Raw genomic sequence first — 26,791 nt, 5'->3', positions numbered from 1 at the left:
GCTTCCAGGTCTTGCACGTGAGTAGAGGGGCCCAATTACTTGGAGCATCCTTTGCTGCTATCCCAAGCCACAAGAAAGGAGCTGGATGAAAAGTGGAGCAGCTGGAACTAGAATCGGTATCCATATGGGATGCCAGCATCATAGGTAGAAGCTTAGCCTGCTATGCCATGGTACTGTTCCACAACACTTCTGCAATGACACAACTATGGAGATGGAGATCAGATTATCAGGGGACAGGAGTTAGCTTGGCAAGGGACTTGTAAACTTCTAACTACCAACAGCAGACATGAAGCAGTTCTGTGATGGCCCGACAATTTCATGGCTTGAAGCTTGCCATGGCTGCATGAATCTGCAATGTGAGATAGAACTGCACTGAACACTCACAAGTGCAGGTTAAAATAATGGTAAATATTACGTTCTGGAGTTCTAGTTGACAATTATTTCCATACCATTGTCAATAGCCCAGTGTGGAATCTTACGGGAGCTTTATGAAATGTCACCATGGTGGGGAGAATTGGGTCGTGGGTAAGAGACTCCATATTTTTCTTTCAAATCCTTCATTATTTCAGAAGGGTGTGTTTTGTTTTGAAAGATACCGAAAACGTAGGCGGGTAGTTTTGGGCTGATTTTTGGGGAGCTGGGCAAGAGGAGCATGGAGAGGTACACAGGACTGGCCCCATCTCTTCTGCTGTAACTGCCCAGGAGGGCTCTTGACCCCACCCACTTGATGCGGCTTTTTCTGTTCTAGGTCATGATGCTGAGCAGAGCTGTCTTACTTAGGGAGAAACAAGCAGTGTTGGCCCACTGGGTGAAATCTGCCAGCCTTCCATGCCTGACTTATTAGTTTTTCCCACTGCCTGATACTAAGCGTCTGCCGCTTTGCTGCCAGAGGTATATATATATTTTGGTAACATCTTGAATTTGATGCCATTGCAGATGCTAGAAGTTGCCAGAAGGCTGTCCTCCAGATAACTGTACCCTGCTCTAGCTTATATCACTGTTGGGTTGCAATTAACATTCAGAATATGCACTGTCATCTTATTAAAATGTATGCTTCTTAGTAGAGCTGGTGCAGGGAGCGTTGTTGGTGGAGCTGTCCCCTAGCCTTGCTCTTCTTAGGTACCTGTGTCTAAATTAAGCTGAACCCTGGTGTCCAGGCTATTTCTAAACAGGCATCACGACTTACTAAGGTTAAAGGCTAGGGGAACATCAACCTTGCAGACACTAACTCAGTGTCATCCCAAGTGCGTGATGCCAGAGTTGGGAGTTTGGCCAGAAAGTACTATTCACTTGGTAGGTAAGGGGTGGGAATGTGGGTGTGGGCCGGATATTTTAATGTCACCTCCTCCTTTCTCTCACCCCTCAGAGGTTATGTCCAAGTAAGGCAGAGAGGTGCTAAGCCGGGTCTTTGGTTCATCAGGAAGACATCTCAGGGAAGGTGTTTTCATCCTGTGGCCAAGTTCCTGTCGCTCACAATCACTCAAGATTCGCTGGGCTTCTTTTCTGTTGCTCGGCTGACCTTGCTGCTGGGGGCGGGGACACGTAGATGAGTCACGGTAAACCACAGCAGTATGCACAGGCGCCTCAGGGCTCCTCATAAACGTGAGAGGAACGAAGCCACCCCTAAGGCCACTGGTCATTTACAGGGGGGGAGAGGAGGCAAGGGATGTGACAACCGTGCAGTCCAAGCCCCGAGCCCAAGACCGCAGACAGGAGGTCTGGGTTCTAGTTCAAGCGAGCAGGAAACACTCCCCTACCCCTCGCCCCCCAAAGACCCTGCCTGGGAGTCTCGGTATCTTTGTCTATGCTTGACAACCTGCAGAGAGAGTTCGCCAGCTTCAAGGGCGAGCGGCTGCCTCGTTCGGAACGCGGTGGATTGGGGGCAGGTAAGAGAGGATGAACGGAGAGCCAGGAATGCTCCCGAACCAGCCTCCCTCTGAGGCGTCCACGTCTCCCGGCCCGCGGGCAACACAGGTGTAAAGGCTCAAAGGCGGCCGCAACCTCCTCTCGGAGGTTTCCTTCAGTCGCTTTCCCCGGGGGGCGCCGCGGGCTCGGAGCCAGCTCCCCCGGGCCACGCTGTTCTGGGTGACACGCAGGCGCCGGGATAGAAGCCACGCGCTGGGTCCCGTCCCAGTCAGGTCGCTGCGCCAGGCGAGGGGAGGGCGCCGCCGGAGCGCTTCCCGTGTGCGGGGCTTCCCACCATGCACCGCGCCGGCAAGTGGCGGCGACCGCGGCGGCGCTCTAGCCGCGGCATGTCTGCCTCTCGACTGCTCTGGGAGGAGGAAGAGAAGGAGGAAGAGGAGGAGGAGGAGGAGGGGGAGGAAGAGGAGAAAGGCGCAGGGGTGGGAGCTGGAGCCGAAGCTGCCACAGCAAAAGTTCTCCCCCCTCCCCCCCTTCCCCTCCTCTCCAAGCCCCTCAGGAAGGCTGGAGCTGCCGCCGCCTGCAGTCGGTGACCGCGCGACTCGGCGCCCGCCCGCCCGCGGTAAAGCGCTCCGGCCTGGCAGGCCCGGGCCCGGGGGAGGGCGCGGGAGGGGGAGGGAGCGGCGCGCGGCCGACGGGGGTGGCGGGGGAGCGCGCGGGGAACGGCCTGACCCCGGGGTGGGTGGGTGCGAGCGGCCGGGCGGCCGTGGGGGGGGCCCCCGGCGAGGCCGTGGGAGACGCGGGCGGGCGCCCAGCTGGGCGCACGGGGAGGAAGCCGGGCGCCGAGAGGGGTGGGTGGTAGGGTTGGCGAGCGGAGAATGACGGGGGTGGCGGAGACGAGCAGGCGGCCCGGGAGGCCCGAGGAGGGTGTCAGGGGTCGGGAAGGCGCGGGGCTGTGGGCCCCCGGGGGCGCCGGGCGGCGGAGGGTGGTGGGAAGAGGCGCGAGGGGACAGCAGGTCTGCGTGTGCACCCGTGCCTGGTGCAGTGCTTTATGCACCGCAGGCCTCAGTGCCTGTGAAGGGCAGGGGTTGGAGGATAAGCGAATGCTTTCAGGGGAACCTGGTGGGAGTGTTTGAGAGAGAGAGGCCCGAGGAAAGATGCCGGCTAGGTGGAGGAATGCAGGGGGTGGCCGGGTGGAGGAGTCTTCAGGAGTCTGGGGTTGGCGAATGTTGGGGAGGCGGTGGGGGAGCGGTGTGCATTGTGCAGCTACGTGAGGGATTTCGTGATGGGAAGAACCGGAGCGTTTCTGAGGGGACACGGGGCAGGAGTTTTTCTGTGAATAGAAACGACAGCGTTGGAAAGCCAGAGCGGAGGTGGTTGGTGGTGGGGTGCTAAATATTAAAAGAGAGGATGCAGGGAACGTGCATAATAGAAAAGACAGATGTACTATCATTAATAAACGTAGGCCCAAGGACTAAAGAGGTATTCCAGATGGGCCCGGGTGGCCTAGTTTCGAACCTGTTTGGGCTCCTCGGTAGATGACATCTGGTAAGTGTGGATATCAGGGCTGTGGCTGGGTGGGTTGGTGGGGGTCACTGACCATTAGACTCCCCTCTTCGGTAGTTTGATCTGAGACTATTTTTTTTTAAGACCCACGCACCAGTAAGCGTGAGAACGTTCCACACAGACCTTGAGAGAGAGAAGGGACACTGGCTTCGGACTCTTTGCCGGAGGGCTTTGAGATCCGCCGCCCCCCCTAGATCTCTGAAGTCTTGGCACTCCCCAGCGCCTGGGGGAACTGTTATCCTGGCTAGTGCCCCAGTGGAAGTGACTTGAATTGGCGCTTCTTGGTCGTTGCCTTCCAGTTCCCTGGGCCAGGAGGGCTGATGCCCAGCCTGGATGGCAGCACCCAAGATGCTGACTGACAGGTGAAGGGGTATCCATCTGGGGTGACCCTTCTCAGGAGGGACGTTGGGCAGGTGATTCCAGGGCTGTGGAGGTGGTGAGGGGAGGGAGAGACCCATGCTTCCATCCCCGGTGCCTGATGTTCTTGACTGTTGTCACCAAGGCACGCTGGTATGGAAGACACTGTCTGAGCCAGCCAAGCGTGCACCTTGCGGAATGGAGGAGCTAGAATACCGGTTTAGGTCTTGGGTTGCAGGGCGGTCAGGTTTGGTTATCAGGAGGTGGAGGAACCTGAAGAGACTGGATATTTCTGGAGGCAAGTTGGAGAGAGGATTAGCATATCGGCAGCAGGAAATGAGCCAGCCTCTCCAGCTGATTCCTTGTGCAGAACACCAGACACAGTTTTCAGGAGGGACCTCTGGGTCACAGTACCTGGATAATTACCTTTTGTTAAGAAGGAAAAAAAAAGTACATGCACATCACATTGTACTATTTCTTCAACTGAAGAGCGGGCACCAAGTGTGAAGGCTCTTTTTATGGAACTAGTGGGTGAAGAGATGAATGAGGAAGGTGAAAGGAATTTTGGAAAGGGAAGGGAAAACTCAATTATGTATTCCTTTGGCAAGTACGTTTGCAAGAGGATGATAATTTAGCTGCAGAGAGGAACTCTGTTTTTTTTTAATTACAAGCTTTCGTATAGAAATAATCCAGAATTATTATTCAGAAGGCTGAGAACGCTTCGTCAGTCCGTTTTAGATGTAGCCCTTCTTGCACAGGACTTGATTATATCACACAGTACTAACAGCGTACTGGCTGTTTTTATTGTTTCCATAGTGTGAGAGGGACAGCTTGCAGATACTGTGTTTTTGCCTGTTGTTTTGGTAGGTACAGTTCACCTCAGTGTGCTCTGGGTGTTTCTCTGCTCCTGCAAGTCTGAGGCAGTGCATGCGTGTGGTTTGGGATGTTCCTTGGAGGGGTTCATCCAGCAGCTGGAACCCTGCCTGATGGTGCCTTGGGGCACCCCCCCTCCCCAGGGCATTCCTTGCCTCAGTTCTCTCCCTTGCAGTGGACATTTACTGTTACTTCTTGATTTGTCAAGGACTCAGAAAACTCCTGGGTGAAGGGCTGAAAAGGGTTGAAGTCACTGACATTCTCCCTTTTTTCTTCTTTCTGACTTCTGAAAGCTATCATTTTAGCTCTTTTGTTCTGTGTCTTTACACCTGTGAATGGCATGCTTAAGCCTTGATTTTATCTCTATTTTTTAAATTGCTGGAGAGCTGCAGATCTCTAACCTGCTGGCTCACTCCCTAAGTACTCAAAGTTGAGGAGGCAGGAGCTCCTTCCAGGTCTCCCTGATGTGTGGTAGGGGCCCAGCTGCTTGCACCATCACCTTCCTCCTACGGTGTGTGCAGTGTGCTTTAGCAGCAAGCTGGAATTGGCAGCAGAACCAGGACCTCAATCCAGACACTGTCTCATGCACATCCCAAGCTAATGTGCACCCCAGCGTTGGTCTTTAGAGCTGAAGACACTGGGGCAGTATATCTGCACCTCCACAGTGGCAGGTGAAGGCTTAGGCAAGCAGTAGCTTTCTGAACAAAGGAGAGCATTTAAAGTTGGGCTCAAAATGCCAGTGAGATGATCGGGGAAGCTCTAGGTGGGCTGGGTAAGAAAGCAGTTTGTACATGGTGCACTTGGTGGGAGATGAGGAGGAAGAGGTTTTTGATGCTGGAGTTTGTGGAGTCATGGAGTTTGAGCGTGCGGCCCTGGAGATGCACTGGGATTGGCCTATGTGCTCCTTCCAGGTTTCTTGGGGGCAGTTCTTAGGGTTCTAGGAAGGAGTGGGGTCAGCCTACACAGGGATTTTGTTTTTGTTTGTTCAGAGGGCTAGGAGGGATGGGAAATGTGATAGAGGAGGAGGAAGAGGATGGAGGAGGAGGCCAGAGATGGTGATAATTGGGTGGGAGGGGGAAGGCTGAGAATTCTGAGGGCATCTGCCTGTGGAGCCTTTTCCCTCAGGGTGGTGGTGACATGGAGATTTGTGGCAGATAAAAGGGACTTAGCATATTTAAATCACTAGAATGTTGGGAATGTGATAGAAAAGATCTGGGGGAGGGGGTGCATGGCAGAACAGTGAGAGTAGGGAGCACCGCGGTCCAGTCTCCTAGCCTTCCTCTCTGGATGGTGTACTGCTGAATTTGTGTTTGCTGGTGAGAATTGCTTGCTTTGTTGTGCACATGGTCCCTGGACTGTAACCTGTGCTGAGCTGAGACTTGTTTGAGCTTGTTCACCACCGCTTGGTTCCTAGAATGACTGATAGACAGTAGTGTCCACTGCTGGTGAACACTGGGCGGGCTGTACGCCTTCCTGAGTGCTGTACAGGACCGTGTAGATAACAGTATGTCTCCGTGTGAGAGAGTGAAGGATGAAAGGGAGACCTGGCCGGGGCGTGGATTAGAATGGTGTGGGACGGTCCTGCAGACCAGGAGTGCTAGCAAAGTGTGTCCCTTTAATCTGGTGGGTTTAACCTGGAGCAGGGTGTTGTTGCCTTTGTGTTTTCTTACCTCAGGCATCAAGCTATTTTAATAATCTGTGTAGGGGCCCAGTGTTCAGGCGCTTATCAGAGTGACTCCTGAGCTTTGGAGCCACCTGCCTGCTCTTGCACCTGGAGAAACACAGGGGAGGGATGGCTCTAGTGCTGGTCTCCCTGCCACTCATGGGAGACACCTGCTGGAGTCCCAGGCCCCTGTCAACTCTTGTTGCCATGTAAGGAGTGAACCAGTGGATGGAAGATGCCTGTCTGTCTGAATTTCTTTCTCATTCTACCTTTCAAGCAAATAAAACAATGAGGTTTAAAAACAAAACAAAATCTAATTTGATTTTATTAATTTTTAGGACAATGCAAAAGATAACATTAGTTTCTTAGAGGAATTTACAGTTAAAAAAATGTTTGAAGGACTGGTGTTGTGATGTGGCAGATTAAGCTGCTGCTGCCCGCAGCACTGGCATCCGATATGGGAGCTGGTTCCAGTTCCAGGTCTTCCACTTCATATCTAGCTCCCTGCTAAAGTGCCTGGGAAAGCAGTAAGAGATGGCCCAAGTGTTTGGGCCTCCGTACCCACCTGGGACACCTGGAAGAAGCTCCTACCTCCTGACTTTGGCGTGGCCTAACCATGGGGCCATTTGGAGAGTGTCTGCTCTCTAAGTATCTCTTATCTTTCAAATAAACAAAGTCAAGTAAACAAAGTTACTTGTTCGAAAGGTAGAGAGCTAGAGAGAGAGAAATAGACATCTTCCATTCCCTGATACACTCCCCTCAAGTGCCCTTAAAGAGGCTGTGCCAGGCTGAAGCCAGGAGCCAGGGTCTGAGTCCAAGTCTCCTGCTTGGGAGGTGTGGTCTCAGGTGCTGGTACCATGCTGCTGTCTCCCAGCTGTGCGCTAGCATGAAGCTGGAATGAGCTGTGGGGTCAGAGTTGGACGCCAGGGACTCCAGTATGGTGTGTGGGTATCCCCACACAGCCATTGCACCGACCACCTGGGCCTGCCCCAAGATCCTACGTTCTTCTGGGGGAGAAAGACACATTGGGAAATAATTCAGTAGCAGTGTAAGATTTCAGGAGGTTAATAAATCCCAAAGTTACATCTCCAGATGAATTAATATTCTATTTATTTTTTATTTTTAGTGTAAAGATTTATTTATTTGAAAGGCAGGGTTACAGAGAGAGACAGAGGGAGAGGTCTTGGATTTGCTGATTTACTCCCCAAATGGTTGCAACAGCTGGAGTTAGGTCAGGCAGAAGGCAGGAGCCTGGAACTTGGATTCTCCCCTGTGGGTGGAGGGATTCAAGCATTGGGCCATCTTCTGCTGCTTCCCCAGGTACATTTAGGGACCTGGGTTGGAAGTGGAGCAGCCAGGACTCTCGCCAGCACTCATATGGGATTCTGGTGTCCACAGTGGCAGCTTAACCTGCCACACAGGTAGCTGTGTTCAGTCCTAAAGTTCCGATCTTTACTGCACCATGTTTTCTCAGTCATCTTCTAAAGCTCCAGTGCTGTTGCAGGTGGGGGCTGTATGGGGCAATGAGACGTGTTCTCTATATTTAAGGGTTTGTAATGCATTTGTAAATAACAAAAGGTACAGTGTTATTTCTGAATGATGTCATTGTTGGCGTATCGTTTTGCTTTGAAAGATTTGACTTTTAAAATTACAGACTATAAATAGAATGATTAAAGAATAGTTTTGCTTTAATTTGGATAGAAACAGAAAGGGAAATGATTTTCTTATTTAACTTATTAAATGGATTCTGGAGAACACTCCCAAAGAGGAAGTCAGGCGTATTTTGGATGGTGATGACAGCTTCACCTGTAGGTAGGCACTAGGTAAATGTTGGTGGAGTGTACTGGATGGTTGGATGATGGAGTGAGTAAATGAGTAAGTTATAGCCTTCCCAGATCACTTACTTTATAAAGGACCACAAACAGTCTAGTCCTCTGCCTGTACTGCCGGCATCCCTTATGGGGGTCTAGTTTCAGTCCCTGCTGTACCTGCTGCCTGCTAATTTGCCTGGGAAAGCAGCAGATGATGCCCCAAATACTTGGGTCCCTGTACCCATGCGGAAGGACACCCCTCTCACCGCCCTCCCCTCCATTGTGGCCATTTGGGAGTGAACCAGCTGATGAAAAATGTTTCTGTCTCTCCTCTCTGTAACTATGCCTTTCAAATAAAATAAACAAGCAAACAAAAATTTTAAAAAGGATCATACTGATTTGATATTTTAAATAAAATTTGGTAATGTTTATTAACAATTTCATTACCTCAAACTAAGATAGGTTATGATAGTTTATGGTTAAGCTTGTGTGTGTGTATGTGTATATATATACATATGTATATATATATTTTAAGATTTATTCATTTGAAAAGTAGAGTTAGACAGATAGACCTTCCTTTCACTGGTTCACTCCACAAATGGCTGCAGTGGCCTGGGCTGGGTCTCATTGGTGCAGGAGCCTAAGCACTTGGGCCATGCTTCACTGTTTTCTCAGGCACATTAACAGGGGGCTGGATTGTAAGTGGAGCAACTAGGACTTGAACTGCCCATATGGGTGTTGGTGCTCTAGGAAGCTTCCTTAAATGCTATGCTGATCGCCCACCAGTGGGCTTTACAGATCATAGGTGGGATAGGAGCGCAGATAATAGAGACACAAATATTGGTAAGGTTTGGGTTGCGGGGAGAGGATTTAAGTGAACTATGTTTTACCAGGTGGATGGAAGAATTCTTCAGGGATTTCAGAGAGGCACTGAATGGCTCCACATTTCCCTTACAGCCCTAGAATGAACTTACAGCCTGAATCTATTTCTGCTTTCTGCTTATTGCATTTTAGCTACTCCTACTGGTTTGTTCCTTTTGAAATTCACATTTGTTGGGTAGATGCTGAGCCCCCTGGAACAAGTGTGGATCTTTTTCCATCTGTGTCTAGTGTAGCTCTGAGTGTGCCCTTTGCTGAGCCTGTACCCTGTCGATGACTTGGTCTCTGTATGTGAAGAGCATGAGTCAAGTGGGTCCCTGTTATCCAAGCCTTTTCCTGAGCTCAGAGCTGCTTTATGACCTGCAGAATGAGACAGAAAAGGATTGAGAGCATTTGTCCAGTTAATGCATGCTTGCTAAATAAATAAATGAATGAATGGGAAAGTATTTGAGATCATTTAGGAGCTCTGAATTCTCTGTATGCATTCTGTTCTATTTTATTCGTAACCTACCTTTTTCTACAAAACACTTAATGGGACTGACAAAGACAGGTGCACCAGAAATGAGCTGAAGTAATTCAGAGAAGTCTAATTGAGGAGAAAAAAGATGAAGGAAAAAATCTGTTGAGGAAAGAAGCTAGGTGCTACCAGCACGGATGTGAGAGAACTAGGAAAGCAGTGCAAGGCAGGCAGATGGAGGAAAGAGGGCAAACCTGACAGCAGGGAGGAGTCCGAACACAGGGAACTGAGAGGATGTACAGAGGAGAAGCGGGAGCAGGTAGAAGGTGAGGGCGGGTATTTGAAAGGGCTGTTTGTGAGGAGGAAAATGGTGAGGCTATCGGAAGGACAGGAGTTCACAAAAGTGTGGAATGTAGGAATGTAGTAGAAATTGTGTGTGTGTGTGTGTGGTTTTTTTTTTAAGATTTATTTATTTCTACTGGAAAGTCAAATATACAGAAAGGAGTCGAGACAGAGAGGAAGATTTTATGTCTGATGATTGACTCCCCAAGTAGCCGCAACAGCTGGAGCTGAACTGATTTGAAGCTAAGAGCCAGGAGTTTCCTCTGGGTCTCCCACGCGGGTGCAGGGTCCCAAGGCTTGGGCCATCATTGCTTTCCCAGGTCACAAGCAGGGAGCTGGATGGAAAGTGAGGCCCCTGGGATTAGAACCGTTGCACATATGAAATCCTGACACATGCAAGGCGAGGGCTTTAGCCACTAGGCTTCTGCACTGGGCCCTGAAATTGTGTTATTTATAATAGAAAGTTTCAGAAAACGATGGGGTGAATTTTTCCTTATCTAACAGATAATACACAATTATTGCTTGCAAAAGTATTGTTAGATGTAATCAGGAATAACTCCTTTGGGATTCATATTCTCTTTTGTTTCATTTTTTTAAGATTTCATTTGTTTTTATTAGAAAGATTTACACAGAGAATATTGTACAGAGAGAAGCATCTTTCATCTGCTGCCTTGTTCCCCAAGTGGCCACAACTGTTGGAGCTGAGCTGATCCGAAGCCAGGAGCCAGGAGCTTCTTCCAGGTCTCCCATGTGGGCCATCCTCTACTGCTTTCCCAGGCCATAACCAGGAACCTGGAAGGAAAGTGGAACAGGCAGGATATGAACTGGTGCCCATATGGGATCCTGGTGTACGCAAGGCTAGAACTTTAGCTACTAGGCTACCGCGCAGATCTGGGGATTCATAATCTGGTAGGAGAGCTGGACTTGGGTACATATAGCTATCACAGATATCATAGGAAAAATAACCAGTATGCTTGAACTAAAAGGTAGAAACCAAATCCACTTAGGGCAAATTGTTGGACTGCATTTGAGTTGCATAGATGTAACCTTTTTTTTTTTTAAAGATTTGCATTTTTTCATTTGAAAGACAGAGGATGGGAAGAGAGTGAGCATGTGAGCGTGTGAGCGAGCGAGCGAGCAGGAGAGCACGTGCACTTCCGTCCACGCGGCTTCAGAGCTGGGACAGGAGAATCTTCCAGGTCTCATGTGGATGTAGAGCCCAAGGACTTAGGCCGTTTTCTGCTGCTTTCCTAGGCATAATAGCAAGAAGCTGCATTGACAATGGAGCAGTTGGGATTTGGAGCAATGCCCAGAGCATGCCAACACCTCGGGTGAAGGCTTAGCTGGCAATGCCATGGGATCCCCCCATACCATGCCACCATAGGCAGAATTTAGCTGGTTTTTGAAAGTATGGGTCAGATTTTCACTGGCAACCATTACTGAAAGACAGCATTCTCGCTAGCACAAAGAAAGACCATGGACATGATAAGCTTAGAATGTATGGAGAATGGTGCTTGTTTTTAATTTCTTAAGAAAGGTTTACTTATTTTTATTGGAAAGGATGTTTTACAGAGAGGAGAGACAGACAGAAAAGTCTTCTGTCTGCTGGTTCACTCCCCAAATGGCCGCAACAGCCGAAGCTGAGCTGATCTAAAGCCAGGAACCTGGAGCCTCTTCCAGGTCTCCCATGCGGGTGCAGGGTCCCAAGGCTTTGGGCTGTACTCTGCTGTTTTCCCAGGCCTCAAGCAGGGAGCTGGATGGGATGTGGAGCAGCTGGGACACAGATTAATACCCTTATAGAATCCTGACGCTTGAAGGTGGAGGATTAGGCAGTTGAGCTGGCCTCTTCCCCCCCGGTCAGTTTTTAATTTTAAATTGTGACCCACAGTAATAAATATAAAATATAAAATCTTCACCCAATTAGTCTGAATGCTTATAGATAAAACAAAGCTTTGTAACACAGTAACTGTTCCTACCATATTGGATATATTTGACGTTATCTATTCTGATTGATTAAAAAGAAAAAGTGCTGGCTGAGAGAAGGGAAAAAAATGTTGGTTGTCATTTGTTAGTCTGATCATGACCAACTAAACACATTGCAACTTGTCGTTTGGAACAGAATGAGTTAATGACTAGGGAAGCATGGGATATAAGGTAGGAAGAATGCGGATGGCCTTGAAGGGCAAGCTAAGGAGTTCATATTTGATATGATGTAATTTTGTGCTCAGTAAGCAAACACAAGTTGAATTTTAGTCTTGGCTCTTCTATTTACTTGCTTTTGATTATGGAAAATTATTTTCTTTGTGAATTTTAAGTTTTCTCATCAGGAAATTTATATTCTTTTTACCTTCCTGGAAAGGGTGGTTGTGAGGATTTGAATTCAAAATGTATTAGCACATGTTGTTAGAAATTATTACTGTTGAATCTAATTTGAGACATTGTAGAGGTGAGATTATGAATGAGAAGACCAGTTAGGAGGATATTGGAAAATTGATAAGGGCTTAAATTATTTGATAGCAGGAATATCAGAAATGTGGGGTGGGGTGTGATTAGAAGGAGGGAGACTTGAATAACTGTCAAGGTGACTAAAAGGTTAGAGTTGTGCAAAGATTGGAATTTCAGCAGTTGAAATTTGGTTGTGGTCTTTGGTATTTTAGCAGTGTATATTAGAGGATCTTGTTAGTTTCATGGAATAGAGGTTCTCTTTGCTGTTGAAGGATTAAACTCATAAATTGGAATTGAACATGAGTAGAGATAGTGATGGAGTATGAGGATGTGCTGTTGAAGGGTTCCCTGTCTCCCTCCCTCCCTTTCTTTTTAGCTGTTTGAAAATTATAGTGACAGAGAGAAAGAGAGAGGCAGCAAGAGAAATATTGTATCTGCTGGTTCATTCCCCATTTGGCAATGTCCTGGTCTGTGCCAGGCTCAAGCTGGGACCCAGAAACTGCAGCCAGGTCTCTCACATGGGCAGTAGGTCTCGAGCAGTCTTTTGCTGCCTTCCCAGGGGTATTAGTTTAACCAAAACTGTGATGTGGATGCTGGTGTTAACGAGTGGCAGCTTAACTTGCTGCACCGTATTGCTGGCCCCTGAAGGGTATTTTTGGTTGCATGCTAGAATTTATTCATTTAGGAAATATTTTTGTATATGTCTTATGTGCAGGTTTCTGTGGTAGGCAGTGAAGTGTACACATTTATACAGAGGGTTTCAAAAGTTTCATGGAAAATGTGGATTATGAAAAGGAAAATGTGGATTATGAAAAAACCGTTTAGATTTAAAACTTTCTAAACAAAAAATGATTTTGTTAATTTTCATTTTCTATGAACTTTCTGAAATACCCTTGTATATGAAATATGCATTCTATATTTATCAGAAATTTATCCAGGTACAGAATGTGTGTACATCCATGGTACAATCACTATGGCAAGTTTGATCAGGGCAGCTTTATTTGAGTAATTGGTGTATGGCTTAACCCTTGGAGGATAAATGGGATTATAGTAGGGCAGATGGCGAGGGCATTCTGAGATGGGGGAGTGATATGAATGATGGTGAGAAAAGTTATCATGTTTAGGGGTTCATGGTTTAGAATGGCTGTATTTTTGAGTTTCATGTTGAAAATAAAGCTACATGATAGAAAACCTCAAAATGTAGACTAAACTGATCTTTTAAAAATATGTATTTGAAAGCAAAGTTACAAAGAGAGAGAAATGGAGAGAAGAGCAGTGTCTTTTGTTTGTGGATTCACTTCCCAATGGCTACAGTGGCCAGAGCTGGGCTGGTCCAGAGCTATGTACCAGGAGCTTTTTTCCGGTTTCCCACGTGGATGCAGCGGCTCAAGGACTTGGGTTATCTTTCACTGCTTTCCCAGGAGCATCAGCAGGGAGCTGGATTGGAAGTGGATTGGCCAGGAGTTGAACCAGGATGATGTGGGATACGGCCACTGCAGGTGATGGCTTTAGCAGCCATGCTGCACACCAGCCCTAGTTTTGTGAGACATACGAATTGCTCTGGTCATAGGGGTACAAGTTAATGACTTTTTCTTAGGTATGTAGCAATCTGAATTCTCAGAAGGCACCCTGAAGTGTTGCCATCTCCAAGCTGGTGTTTCTTCCAGCTGAAAGTGACTGTTAGTCTGACCTCCAACATAATAGAGTTGTCTTGTGTTTCTGCATTTCATACAGGTGGAATCACATTTACTGTGTCTGGTTTTTCTTCTCTTCGTTTCTTCTTAAAAGAAAATTTTTTTTTGGAAGGGCAGAGACGCAGAGAAAGATGAATCATCCACTGGTCCATGCCCCAAATGCCCTCAGTAGCCAGGGCTGGAGATTCATTCTAGACCTTCCACATGATTGGCAGGGACCGAAGTACTTACGCCACCAAGTGCTGCTTCCTTGCTGGATGTAAGTGGAGGATGTGGAATTTGGTCCATATATCTGATACAGGATGTGGGCCCCCCAGGCAGCATCCTAACTGCTGTCTCACACGGCTCTCCTTGTCAGGTTTCTTCTGGTCACCTCTTGCCTGTAAGGGTCGTCCCCAGTGCATGTAACGGTCAGTCCTTCTTTTTCCTTCACAGTGTAAAATTCTGTTATTTGACTGTGTCACAGTGTTTATCCATTCTTTGATTGTTAGACATTTTCTTTCTCTTTTTTTGGGGGGGTCTAAGGAATTGTTTATTTTTAGTATTTCCTTTTTAAAGAGTTTTTTTTAAAATTTGAAAGGTAGAGAGGGTTAAATATAGGTAGATAATTGTCCATCTGCAGTTTGAGTACTCAGGTGCTTGGATTGGCTAAGCCGGACTAGGCTGAAATCAGGAGACCTAGTCTTAGTCTTCCCATGGATGGCAGGAAGCTGCGTACTGAGCCATTGTCTGCTACCGTCTAGGTTGCATGTTGGTGGGAAGCTAGATCAGAAGTGGACTTGAACCAGGCACTCTGACAGGGGGGGATAGAGATGTCCCAGGTAGCAAGCATCTTAGCCACTGCACCAACTGTGCCCCTGAGTCTGGCCCAACATACAGATGAGCTTCATCTGCATCATGTATAGCTGTAACTCACTGTCTTTACTGTGTGAGATTCCACTATTTGAATGTGTCACAGTGTTTCTTATTGCACAGGTGGATAGTTTCTAAGTTTTGGAAATCAAAGTAGCTTCAAGTTGATTCAGTATGCAGTGGAGAACCAGCGGTGATTTTGGACTGGGCAAATAATGAGGTGCTTAAGAATACTGATGTGGATCCTGGCGCGGTGGCCTAGCGGCTAAAGTCCTCAGCTTGAACGCACTGGGATCCCATATAGCCCCGCTTTCCATCCAGTTCCTTCCGTGCTTGTGGTCTGGGAAAACAGCAGAGGACGGCCCAAAGCCTTGGGACCTACACCTGTGTGGGAGACCCGGAAGAAACTCCAGGCACCTGGCTTTGAATCAGCTCCAGCTCCAGCTCTTGCAGCCACTTGGGAGTGAACCAGCAGGTGGAAGATTTTTCTGTCTCTCCTTCTCTCTGTAAATCTGCTTTTCCAATAAAAATAAATTAATTTAAAAAAAAAAGATTTGATTGCACATGTGCTTTTGGGAAACTGGGGACGAAGAATCCTTCAGGGGCTTCTTTACGTGGTGACTGAGACTGCCGCTAACAGAAGTTACTGAATCAGGCAGCAGAAATGTTTTGTTGTTCTAAGGCACATCAACCCATAAGTGAGGCAGCAGTTGGAGTGCTCAGGGGCATTTATCTAGCTGGAGGGAAATACTGGCCTGGAGCTGAAAAAACGGTCCAGTGGAAATTTGGGACTAACACAGAGTCGATAATTGAAGCTGCTAATTCTGGATTTGATAGGGTGCTGCTGGTTATGACATTGTGTGGATTGACTGATAATTGAAGTGTTAATTGAAGCAGTGAAGAATGAAGTTTCAAGTATATATATTCTTGTTCCTCAGGATTGTCACAGAGGGTGATGGCTTAAAGATTGTTTTTTGGATTTAAGGAGAGATATTCACATGCAGAAAGAAAATGGAAGCAATGGTAAGGGTTGAGATTCTGAGGGGGAGTTAGAGAGAGCTCCAGGACAGACATTGGGAAAATCCACACAAGTTGGGCCGAAAAGAGGAGCAGTAATGCAAGCAGGAACATCAGCGCAGAATCCTGTGCCGAGAACCGTGTGCAGGCGTGTGCGCACAGCAGAAGCAGGTGCTCAGCTAAGCCAGGGTGGACAGCTCAAGTGTGACTGCTGAGCACTGAAGGAATGGGAGGACTGGAGATAGGGTTTCTATTCAGATTCTTTTTTTTTTTTTTTGTGCGGGTTGGGGGCAGTTGTGATCTTTAAGAGAGCAGTTTAGAGACTAGGATACATGGGGCTTTACTGAGGAAATTGGAAGAATATGAAAAGCGATAAGGGTAGGAATCTAGGAAGGAAGAATAACATTTTTTTAAAAATTTTATTTATTTTTATTACAAAGTCAGATATACAGAGAGGAGGAGAGACAGAGAGGAAGATCTTCCGTCTGATGATTCACTCCCCAAGTGACCACAACAGCTGGTGCTGTGCCGATCCGAAGCCGGGTACCAGGAACTTCTTTCCAGGTCTCCCACGCGGGTGCAGGGTCCCAAAGCTTTGAGCCGTCTTTGACTGCTTTCCGAGGCCACAAGCAGGGAGCTGGATGGGAAGTGGAACTGCCAGGATTAGAACCGGCGCCCATATGGGATCCTGGCACATTCAAGGCGAGGACTTTAGCCACTAAGGCCACGCCGCCTGGCCCAAGAATAACATTTCAAAATTACAGGCAAGAAGTAAAAAGCATTTTACAAGCTGTAAGAGGACATGATTACGGGGGAGAAGGTGTGATTTGAGCGAGTCTTTCGGGAGGGATTGAGTTGGATGAGATTACGGATTTGCATGTGCAAATGGTTGGGGTTATTCAGTGACCTTCTGGTGGTGCTTCAACCCCAGTGTGCTGCTGTGAGGAGAACAGACGGTGAAGGTTATGGTCCATGTTAAGAAGATGCCCACCGAAGGCAGTGGAAGGCCCTAATGTTCTAGGGGAGGCAAGTGATAAAAAGGCTGAGGGACAGTTTTCAGTTGTATGGGAGGTTAGTGAATCAGAGTATGCAGTGGTTATGATTGGAAATAAAAGGGGCGGGGGAGGAGGCTGAAGTCCTGGCCCACTGTGGTAGTATGCACTTGCAGTTTAGGACCAGCGTGGTGGGCTGTGTGCATGTGAAGGCTTCAGAGCTCAGGAAGGTCGGGTGTGGGAAGTCCTTAGCATGCTCGTAGAAGTCATGGAGAGTAATGGTTGAGTATGGACAACACAGAGTTGAAGTGTCTGGAGAGTGAGTGACCTAAGTGAGTTAAGAAAACTGCAGGCATTTTCTTCTTTAACTACTTGACTAACAGTGTGAGTGGCCCTGGGGTTGAGTCCCTTTATCAAGTGACTGACATCACCAGTTTGTGGAAGCAGGTGGTCCAGAAAAAGCCACGTTTGAGTTAAGGTGACGAGGTAGTTATTACAATCCAGGCAAGATGTGATGTAAATGTTTGAGGTATTGAAATTGAGGGAAATAAAAATATTGTTAGATTTACTAACCTTTTGATTTCTTTATAAAATAAAATAATATCTGGAAAAATCATAACTTCATCTACATTATGCTGATACAAATTCAGCTGAGGGATATTTGTGGATTAGCGATGAGACTGGATAAAATGGAGGTGGAGGTGAAAAGCGAAGCATGTGGGGCAGTTTGTTGGCAACACAACATGGACAGGCTGATAGAAGGCAGTAAATGGAGGGACTGGAAGTGAATGAGGAGGTTGGGGTGACCTGCATGTGAATAAGAGCAGGAGGGAAAAGGGAAAGGAGTACCTGCAGCGGAGAAAATGTGGGGAGACATGCCGCGTGGGAAACTGCCACAGTGCCTGGGTGACTCAGGGGTGGCAGCCAGGGCAGGAAGGACACATCCGAGTCCCTAAGGTGGCCCCCTTTGGCTCTGTCCTCCCGTTGTACTGAGTATCCACAGCAAGATAGAGAAAATGCTTTCTTGGCTTATTTTAGTTCTTGTTTATGTTTTGAGTTTCTCTAAAGGAGCTGTTTTGCCAATTCTGGAAACAAAATTTACCTGAAACTGAGACTTTTCCTTTTTTTTGATCTTGAGCATTAGAATCTTGGGGTTTAAAGCTTATCTTCCACTTACTTACCTCTGATGCTGGTATTTAAGACTTGGAGCAGGCCCTCTTTATTTTGGCTTGTGTTTTGACTCTCAGGCTTTAGTTTGTCCAGTTCTAAATCGTGGTATTTCAGTGGTATTTATTTTTGTCAAACTTTGTTTTCCATCACTTCTTCCGTTTTACTGGCTTCTGGTTATTTAACTTTTTAAAGGATTTATTTATTTACTTGAAAGGCAAAATTACACAGACAAAGAGAGAGAGAAAGAAAGAAATAGATTTCTCTGAATTTGCATTCTGTCCCTCCCATGACTGCTGTTTGTGAATGCAAAAAGCACTTTCCTTTTCTGGGTTTAGGTCAGAGTTTTTGATGTTAGTGTATGCTTCAGAGGGAGCGAGAGGGAGAAGACACAGAAACACAAAGTGACAGTGAGCAAAATATGACAAGGTGAAAATACATTGGATGGGTGGTGTTTCATCCTGGTGCTGCTTTGTTTCAGAGTCTCCGCCTGTGTCTAGCCCTGGGATGGTCCTCTTGCTTTGTTCTGCTTTTGCACCTGTGATGCAGCACGTGATGAGTAAGCCTCCGGGAAGGCCCCGCTTCCCAAACGTGGGGATATGATGTAGCAGTGTGGTCTGATTGTTCTAGGATCAGTTCTAGGCTCTGTTGTTGGGTGGTGGGGAGAGAAAGGCTGTTCTGTGGTTTTTTTTTTTTTTTAAGGTTTATTTATTGGAAGGCAGATATACAGAGAGGAGGAGAGACAGAGGAAGATCTTCCATCCCATGGTTCTCTCCCTGGTGCTGAGCCAATCCAAAGCCAGGAACTTCCTCCAGGTCTCCCACGTGGGTGCAAGGTCCCAAGGCTTTGGGCCGTCCTCTACTGCTCTCCCAGGCCTCAGGCAGGAGCTGGATGGGGTAGGTTGGCTGAAATTAGAACTGGAGACCATATGGGATCCCAGCGCATTCAAGGTGAGGACTTTAACTGCAGTGCTATTGCGCTGGGCCCCTGTGTGGGGTATTTTGAGGAAGATGTTGGGAATAATTAAAGAAATGGAGAGAGGCATGTTTGCAATGATGACTAGAGTAGTTTGACCCAAGCTGGAGGTGGGATTCTTGGAAACCTAGGCTGGCGTGGGATTTCCCTTGTAAAGTGGAGAACCAATGTCTAAGGGCTTGTGATGACTGGGTGACTGTGTCCTGTATTTGTTGACTTGAACACACTTGTCCGTGTGGATGGGTAGAATGGTAGCGAGAGGGCATCCACCTGATTAGGTTGTCTTTGGGGAAAAGGGCCGGGTAGTGGGGAGTGTTCAAACCGTATAGTAGAGAATATTTTAAAAGATTGTTGTCTTTTTATTAGAAGTATACTTTAGAAATGGAAGCTTTCAACAGTTGGTAGCCTCTCTGAGGGCCCTTTGGGGGGCAAATTTATTTATTAAATTGCAAAGTGTTAGTTCTTAGGGAGTAAGGAAACAGACAAAAACAGAGTGCTGGAGAAGGTTGTAGAGGTTGTGTTTGAGTTGATCTGGTTGGTGTTGATAAAAATTCCAGAGGTTTTGGAGAGATTTTTAAGTAGCTGAAATAGAGGTGCTATGAAGGGACTTCTGCAGCTTGTCACTAGTAGAAAAGTAAACTTTAAAAAAGTTCAGATGGCAAGATGGCCTAGAGATGATTTTTAGGGAAAATGTGGCAAAGGCAGCCAAAAGGTGAAATGCATCATGTATGGAGAAAGAAGAGGGAGGATTGAGGCAGGTACTGAAAGGCCTTTTACGGTTAAGATTTCTGGGGTGTGACGTGGGCTACTATTCATTCTGGGCTCACTAAGGAAAGGGGACTTAATTAGCAGACCGTGGTTTGTAGGGGAGTGAATTTTTACCAAGGGCAATCAAATGTAATAGCTTTATTTAAGCTACCCAGGAAGTGGGGAGCCCAGGCCCGTTGGGACCAGCCGCACTTCTCTGGTGGCTTTCCTGGCTGCGGGCTGGCTCTGCGGTGGCGGCGCCACGGAACCGCGTGCGGGTGCTGGCCGAGTCCAGCGTTTTTGCGCACGCTCGGGCCTTTCGGGGGACGCTCCACTCAAGTGAGCAGGCCCGGGGCCCTGGTGCAGGGGGAGGGGCTCTGGCCACGCGGCTCCCACGGTTTCCTTTTGTTGGGGTGTGTGTGTGTGTGTGTGTGTGTGTGTGTGGACGTGGACGCACGCGCGTGCGTGCGTGGATCCGAGTGCCGGCCGGCGGCGGAGCGCGCACGATCCCAGGCTTAGCTTGCCGAGGTGGGGCGCTGGAGCCCTTGCGGCGGCCCGGCCTCCCTGACATCGTCTTCCGGGTCGGCCCGGCGGGCGCAGCGTGGGGGCCCTCTTCTCTGAACGAACTGGGAAACTGAGTGAGTGGCTTCTGGGTGGCTAACAAGTGTCTACCTCACTGCGCATGGTGGTGGGGGTGAGGGTGGCTGCCGCAGGCAGTTTGACCCCCCTCCTCTTCCTCTTAACTTCTTTTTACAAAACCTCCATTGCGCTGCATCGTGTTTACAGTCTGTGGGCTATGGAAGGTCGGCCGGGTAACTTGGTCTAGGGGAGGATTTATTTTTTAAGTTTGTGTCAGAAGCGACAGATGTACTGCGTGGTTATGTTAGTTGCACTAGTAAAATCTGCATGCTTAGAGGAAAGAACGATCCTAAGGCCTTTCTAGAATTAGGTTATGGGGCAAACTTTTGCTCTCCAGACTATGCAAAGCACTTTTTTTCCCTGACATTGCCAGGAAATAACTATTTGTATACTAGACCAAAAGCTAATTAAGAAATGTGAAAGTTGAACTTTTCCCAAAGCTTGATTTTAACACAGCTTTTGTTGTTGTTGCTTTATGTAATAATTGTGATTTGTTTAGTTTGCATACAAATTTTGCAAAATTGACTAAAAACAGTATTTCTTACTGATTTTATATAGAGCAATAGTAGAGATACCAGTTTTGAAATTTCAAGTATGTTAAATGTTGCTATAAATAAAACCTATTCAGATTTTTAGATTTAATAAATCTAAAAATATGTTTGCAGTTGTCCTGTGGGTGCGGGAGTTAGTCCTGGGCTTCTGTGTGCTTGTTTCTGGGCAGATTTTCAATATTGTCAGCATGATATGGGCGTAGAACCTTAACCTGAGTGAATGATTTGCTTGAGATTACCAGTCTGTTTTGCAGCTGGGAATAGACTCTGGGTCTCTTATTCCCAGTCTGATGACCTATCCGAGAATAGACCGAGGAAACTGGGTATTTATCTGTTTGTTGGAAAATGTGGCTCAGTTAATTTTATAGTGAGTATTAAAGAGCTAAAAATGTTAATGTGGGAATGTCTCATTTTCTGTGCTAACATTGAAATGTGATTGCTCTTCACAGGGCTTCTTTGACTCTTTTGAAAACATAAAGGGCTTGAGGACATTCTTGTTGCTTTTAATCGGATTTATATCACATTTACATTTGATTAAAATAGATGCTTTTGGTGTTGAGCTCTGGTGGATGTGGGGATCCTCAGTGGCTAGAGAAGAGCAAGTACTGGAGTTGTTCAGCCTCCTGGCAAACGCTGGAGAGAGGAGGAGGAATTACCTGAACGTCATTACTTTCTTTGAAACCTTTGCCCCTCTTCATTGAGGGTGCTTCTCAAGGTGTATGGACTTCCTACAGATTTCCCACACAGTGTCAATACCCTGCCCCTTACGCCAGCCACACAAAACAATATTTGGTTAATATTTTTCAATAGCCCTCATTCAGAAGGGAGCCTTTGCTTCTTAGGGTATATGAGTAACAGTTGTACCTTTTTGTTTTGTTGGAGAATATTGTTAGCTTTTCTTGCTGTATTACAACACACACACACACACACACACACACACACACACACAACGATATTTCTTTGAAATCCTTAAAAGTACTTGGAAGTTTCTAATACAACACTGTAGACATTTTTGGTTATCACACTGGGGCACTTTCCTCGCTTCTAGTGGATACATGTTAAGTAAGAATCCTACAGTGTATTTGATGGTCTCCACACTAAGAAATAGTCCAGAGTGAAATGCCAGTGTTGCTGTATGGTTGTTGAGGTGCAGTGGGTTAAGCTGCTCATTAGGACACCTGCGTCCTATTATCAAGTGCTTAGTTGAAAATTGGCTACTCTGTTTTCTCTTCCTTCCTCCCTCCCTCGCTTCCTTCCTCCCTTCCTTTTCTTCCTTCCTTTTAAAGATTGATTTGTTTTTGGGCCCAATGTGGTAGCCTAGTGACTGAAGTTCTCACCTTGAACGCACCAGGATCCCATATGGGCACTAGTTCTAATCCCGGCAGCCCCACTTCCCATCCAGCTCCCTGCTTGTGGTCTGAGAAAGCAGTGCAGGATGGTCCAAAGCCTTGGGACCCTACACCCATGTGGGAGACCTGGAAGAAGCTCCTGCGGCCCTCAGGGAGTGAATCAGCAGGCGGAAGATTTTCTCTGTCTCTCTTCCTCTCTGTATATCTTTAAAGATTTATTTTACTTTTATTGAAAATTCAGATATACAGAGAGGAGGAGAAACAGAGAGGAAGATCTTGCATCCATTGAATCACTCCCAAAGTCACCGCAATGGCCGAACCTGAGCCTATCCAAAGCCAGGAGACCTGAGTCTCTCCTGGGTCTCCCATGCGGATGCAGGGTCCTAAGGCTTTGGGTTGTGCTTGACTGCTTTCCCAGGCCACAAGGAGTAGGATGGGAAGTGGAGCAGCTGGGACATGAACCAGTGCCCTTGTGGGATCCTGGTGCTTATAAGGTAAGGGCTTAAGCCACAGAACCAATGCACTTGCCGTGTTACTCTGGCTTGCACATCAATAATTCAGTCTTAAATGGAGGAGTGGTGGGAGCTGGCATTTTGGTATTGTGAATAGAGCAGTTGCCTGTGATGCTGGCGTCCCATATGAGCACACTTTCATATCCCAGGTATTTCAGTTCTAATCCAGCTTCCTGCTAGTGGGCAGGGAAAAGCAGCAGAGGATGGCCAAAGTACGTGGACCCTTGACACCCACTTCGGAGACCTGGATGAAGCTACTGGCTCCTGGCCCTGGCCATTGTGGACACCTGTGAAGTGAACCAGCAGATGGAAGATCTCTCTCTCTCTCTCTCTGACCTTCAGACAAAACAAACCCAGATACTCTTAGTTATTTATTTATTTTTATTTTTTAACATTGTTTACTTAATTGAAAGAGATGCATGCTCATGTGGGTCTCCAGTTAGGATGGGTAGTGTCCAAGTATGGAGGAAGGTGGGTGGGGCACATGTTTCAATTTTTTTTCCCCTGTGTCTGCAGGGACGGAGTTCTCAAACTACATTAGTACCTGGGGATGGGTGATAATCATTTGGTGATGTCCTAGAGACCTTGATGTGGGGAGGAGTGTTCCAAGGGATGTTACTTGAATGGTATGGATAGTTCTGAGAAGTTGTTGGTTTTGTTGCTCCAGGGTTGAGAAAATCCTTTCCAAGGTCTATTAGCTGACCAGATCCACCTTAGTGCATCCACAAGCTCAGGAGCATGTTGCAAAGCTTGAGCAGGAGAGTGGTCAACCTGCTCTGCTTTCTATCCTCTGATGAGGCACTTGACATTCTCTGCTGACCCAGAGGAGCTGGCCGTCACATATTGGTGCGTGCAGTTGCCCGATCAATCTTGTACCCAGCCCCATCTCTCATGCAAAATGATGGGTGCTGAAGCTTAGCCCAGTCCAGCCTAGCCTGCCACAGACTTACTCCTTATGTGTACCAGCAGATGCTGTCACCTGATCAGGGCGACCCCCAATAACTGTCACCAAGCCCCCCATCCTCCTGCCTTGGTTTTTGTGTGTGCATGCCAGTCTCTGCTTTGACCTAGCCCAGTGCATCCTGCATCGCATCTGGCTCCTGTGCATACCCATGAGTGCTGCAGCTTAACTCAGCCCAGTCTGCCTGGCTCTTGTGCTCTCCAGTGGCAGCTGTAGCCTGGCAGAGTAATGCCCACAGTTTCCTTACCAAGTCCACTCCCAGCTCCAGCTCTCGTGCCTGCCAGGGCATACTGCAGTCCAGCCATACATAACCTACCAGGCTCTGGCACTTTCCAGAAGAGTCTGTGGGCTAGCTGGGCTGGTGAGCAACCATTCTGGTTCTTGTGCATGTCAGTGAATGTGGCAGTCTATCCCAGCCTGGTCTACACCAGTCTTAGTTCTCGTGAAGCCCAGCCCAGCAAAGGAGCTGCTAAAGTTTCCCTACACATCCAACTTCCAGCCCCTGAGTCTTGCACATGCCAGCAGGTGCTGTGGCCCAGTCTGAGATGTCCTGCCCCTAGTTTTGGCATTTGCCAGGAGGTTCCACAGCCTTATTCAACTTTCCCCCCTCCTGGTTCTAGCTCTTGTCTGCAGGTGCGGCAACCTAGCCCAATCTGGCCCACCCCTAGCACTCATGGAACTGGCATGTGTTGTGGTCCTGCCTGACTTGGCCTGTGCCCCATCCTGGCTCTTGATTATGCCAGTGTGTGCTGTGGGTTGGCTCAGCCTGGCTTGCTCCCAGACCTGGCTCACACATATGCCAATGGATATTTCAACCCAGCCTGGCCTGGTCTATCCCACCCTCAGTTCTAACTCACAGTCACCAGCAGAAGCTTTAGCAGAAGCTTTAGCATAACAGGGAAATTTCCCATGTTCCCCTACCAGACCCTGCTCCCAGCCCTGGATCTGTTGTGTTCCAGCAGATACTGCAGTCCAGCCTTACATGGCCGGCCCCAGTCCTAGCACTCAGTGGCGGGTGCTGTGGCCTAGCCCAACTGCCCTGCACCCATTTGGGCTCTTGCTACAGCCTAGACTATTCTGGTCCACCCTTGACCTGGCTCTTGTGTGAACCAGCTGGTGCTGAGGCCTAGCCAGGTCTATCCCACACCCAGTCTCTTATGAGTGCCAGTGGGTATTGAAGCCTACCCCTGTCTGGCCAGTCCACAAACCCAGGCTAGACACATGCTGGTGGTGCTTCATCCTTGCCTAACTGGGTATGGCCCACACCCTGTCTCGGTTCTAGTGCGTGCCTGTGGTACTGAAGCCTGGCACAGCCTAAACTACCTTCAGACCTGACCCCCACTGATGCTGACCAGTGCTGCAGCCTTACCTGGCTTGGCCCACCCCTTGATCCAGCTGTTGTGTTCTCCAGTGGGAACTGTGGCTTAACGGGAATTTCCCATGCTCCTTTACCAGGCCCAGGATCTCAGGTATATTGGCATGTGCTGTGTCCTGCTTGGCATAGTTTGCCCTCATTCCTGGCCTTTGCATGTATTGACAGTGCTGCATGCTGATCCGGCCAGCCCCTTCCCAGCGTCAGTTCCTGTGAGTCAAGTGAGTTTCTCTGATCTAGCCTGGCTCAACCTGTCACCATCCCCAGTTCCCCAAGCAAACTGTTGGGTGCCACAATCAACAAGAGGTGATCCCAATTGTTTCCTACAGAATCTGTCCCCAGATCCGGGTCTCTCCTGTTCTGGTGCGTGCTGCAGCCTAGCCTGACATGGCTTGCCCCTTGCTGCAACATTGTGAGGGTAGGTACTATGGTCTAGCCCAGCAAGGCTTGCCTCCCAGCCCCAGCTTTTGTGTGTGTCAGAGGGTGGTGGGCAGGTGACTTGGCCTGACCTAAACATGCCCTTTAGTTTCCTCCCTGTAAACCAGTCTGTCTCAGCTCCCTTGCCTACCTGTGAGTGCAGTAGCTAGGACTGTAGAAGCCCACGGAAGTCATTCCTTCTGCCCTCAACCATTCCCACTCCAGTGTGTCCCCAGGCCTTCTTCCTCGAGCGGTCTGCAATCCCCTCGCCTTGAGGCCCTTGGGGGGCTGGTATTCCCCTCCTTCCTCTCTTATCTTTAAAAAAAGAGAAATAGAATAAGCAACTATGCTGGCACACTGGTGTAGTTAACACATTGGTATTAACCAGGCACAGACTGCATGCCAGCATTGACTGTCTCCCTGCAGTGTAACACTTGCCTAGGTACAGCAACCTAGACTGTTATCTCCAGCTGGAATAACCAGATAACCTTTAAACAAGTCTGTAGTGCTGGAGTTCATCTAGTTGGCTCCTAGTAACATCTCCCAAATAATTCAAAACTATGAAAGTAGTTTATTATGTAATTAATAGCTTTATATCACATATGGTATGACTCTTAGTCCAGAGTTGTTATCAGAATGATGAAGGAATACAGATAATAAAATATATTGTAGGACATTAGAATACAGGATTTTGGATATGGAAGAGTAATAAGTCTGTAGTTGAAGAAATGATGTTTCAGAGAAATTATCTGTGGTCCCAGATAATGTGTAAGTCAGGTCTCTTGTTACTCCCCCCTCTTCCCCTGCGCCATTTGGAAAGTCAGATTTTCAGAGATAAAGAGAGACAGAAAGATCTTCATCCACTGGTTCACTCCCCAAGTCGCCACAAGGACTAGAGCTGAGCTGGTCTGAAGCCAGGAGCCAGGAGCTTCTTCAGGGTCTCCCCCACAGGTGCAGAGTCCCAAGGCCTTGGGCTGTCGTTGACTAATTTCCCAGGCCACTTGCAGGCAGCTGGATGGAAAGTGGAGCAGCCGGGAGAAGAACCAGTGCCCATATGGGATCCTGGTAGATGCAAGGCGAGAGCTTTAGCCACTAGGCTGTTGCACTGGGCCCAAGTCTCTTGTTATTTCTATTATAATTTAGTTTTTAATTGTTTATAAAAAATAATTTCTATCATGTTAATGTGGGAAATGGTATTTTTTCTTGCTGTACAAGTTAAATAACAAAAGCTTTAAATAATTGCATTGTGAGAAGTATTCTTAAGTACTTTTAAGAGAATTATTGTTTTTTCAA

General features: G+C 47.6%; 1 protein-coding gene across 7 annotated transcripts in view; it reads left to right on the top strand.

Annotated features, from left to right (window-relative positions):
- The first annotated feature begins 2,352 nt into the window (after positions 1 to 2,352).
- LOC121167271 (zinc finger protein 148) overlaps positions 2,353 to 26,791 on the top strand; it is a 166,455-nt gene continuing 142,016 nt past the window's right edge. For 3 of the 7 annotated variants that reach the window (XM_040996700.1, XM_040996698.1, XM_040996704.1), the window contains exon 1: positions 2,353 to 2,482. The gene's annotated coding sequence lies outside the window, so the exon portion shown is untranslated. The remainder of the gene's footprint in view (positions 2,483 to 26,791) is intronic. The other 4 variants (XM_040996697.1, XM_040996701.1, XM_040996705.1 and 1 more) reach the window with 2 other exon arrangements.

Source organism: Ochotona curzoniae, unplaced genomic scaffold (genome assembly GCF_017591425.1).
Source record: "Ochotona curzoniae isolate NIBS_2020 unplaced genomic scaffold, NIBS_Ocur_1.0 patch356, whole genome shotgun sequence".
NCBI lineage: Eukaryota > Metazoa > Chordata > Mammalia > Lagomorpha > Ochotonidae > Ochotona > Ochotona curzoniae.
This window is presented reverse-complemented; position numbering and strand designations above follow the sequence as displayed.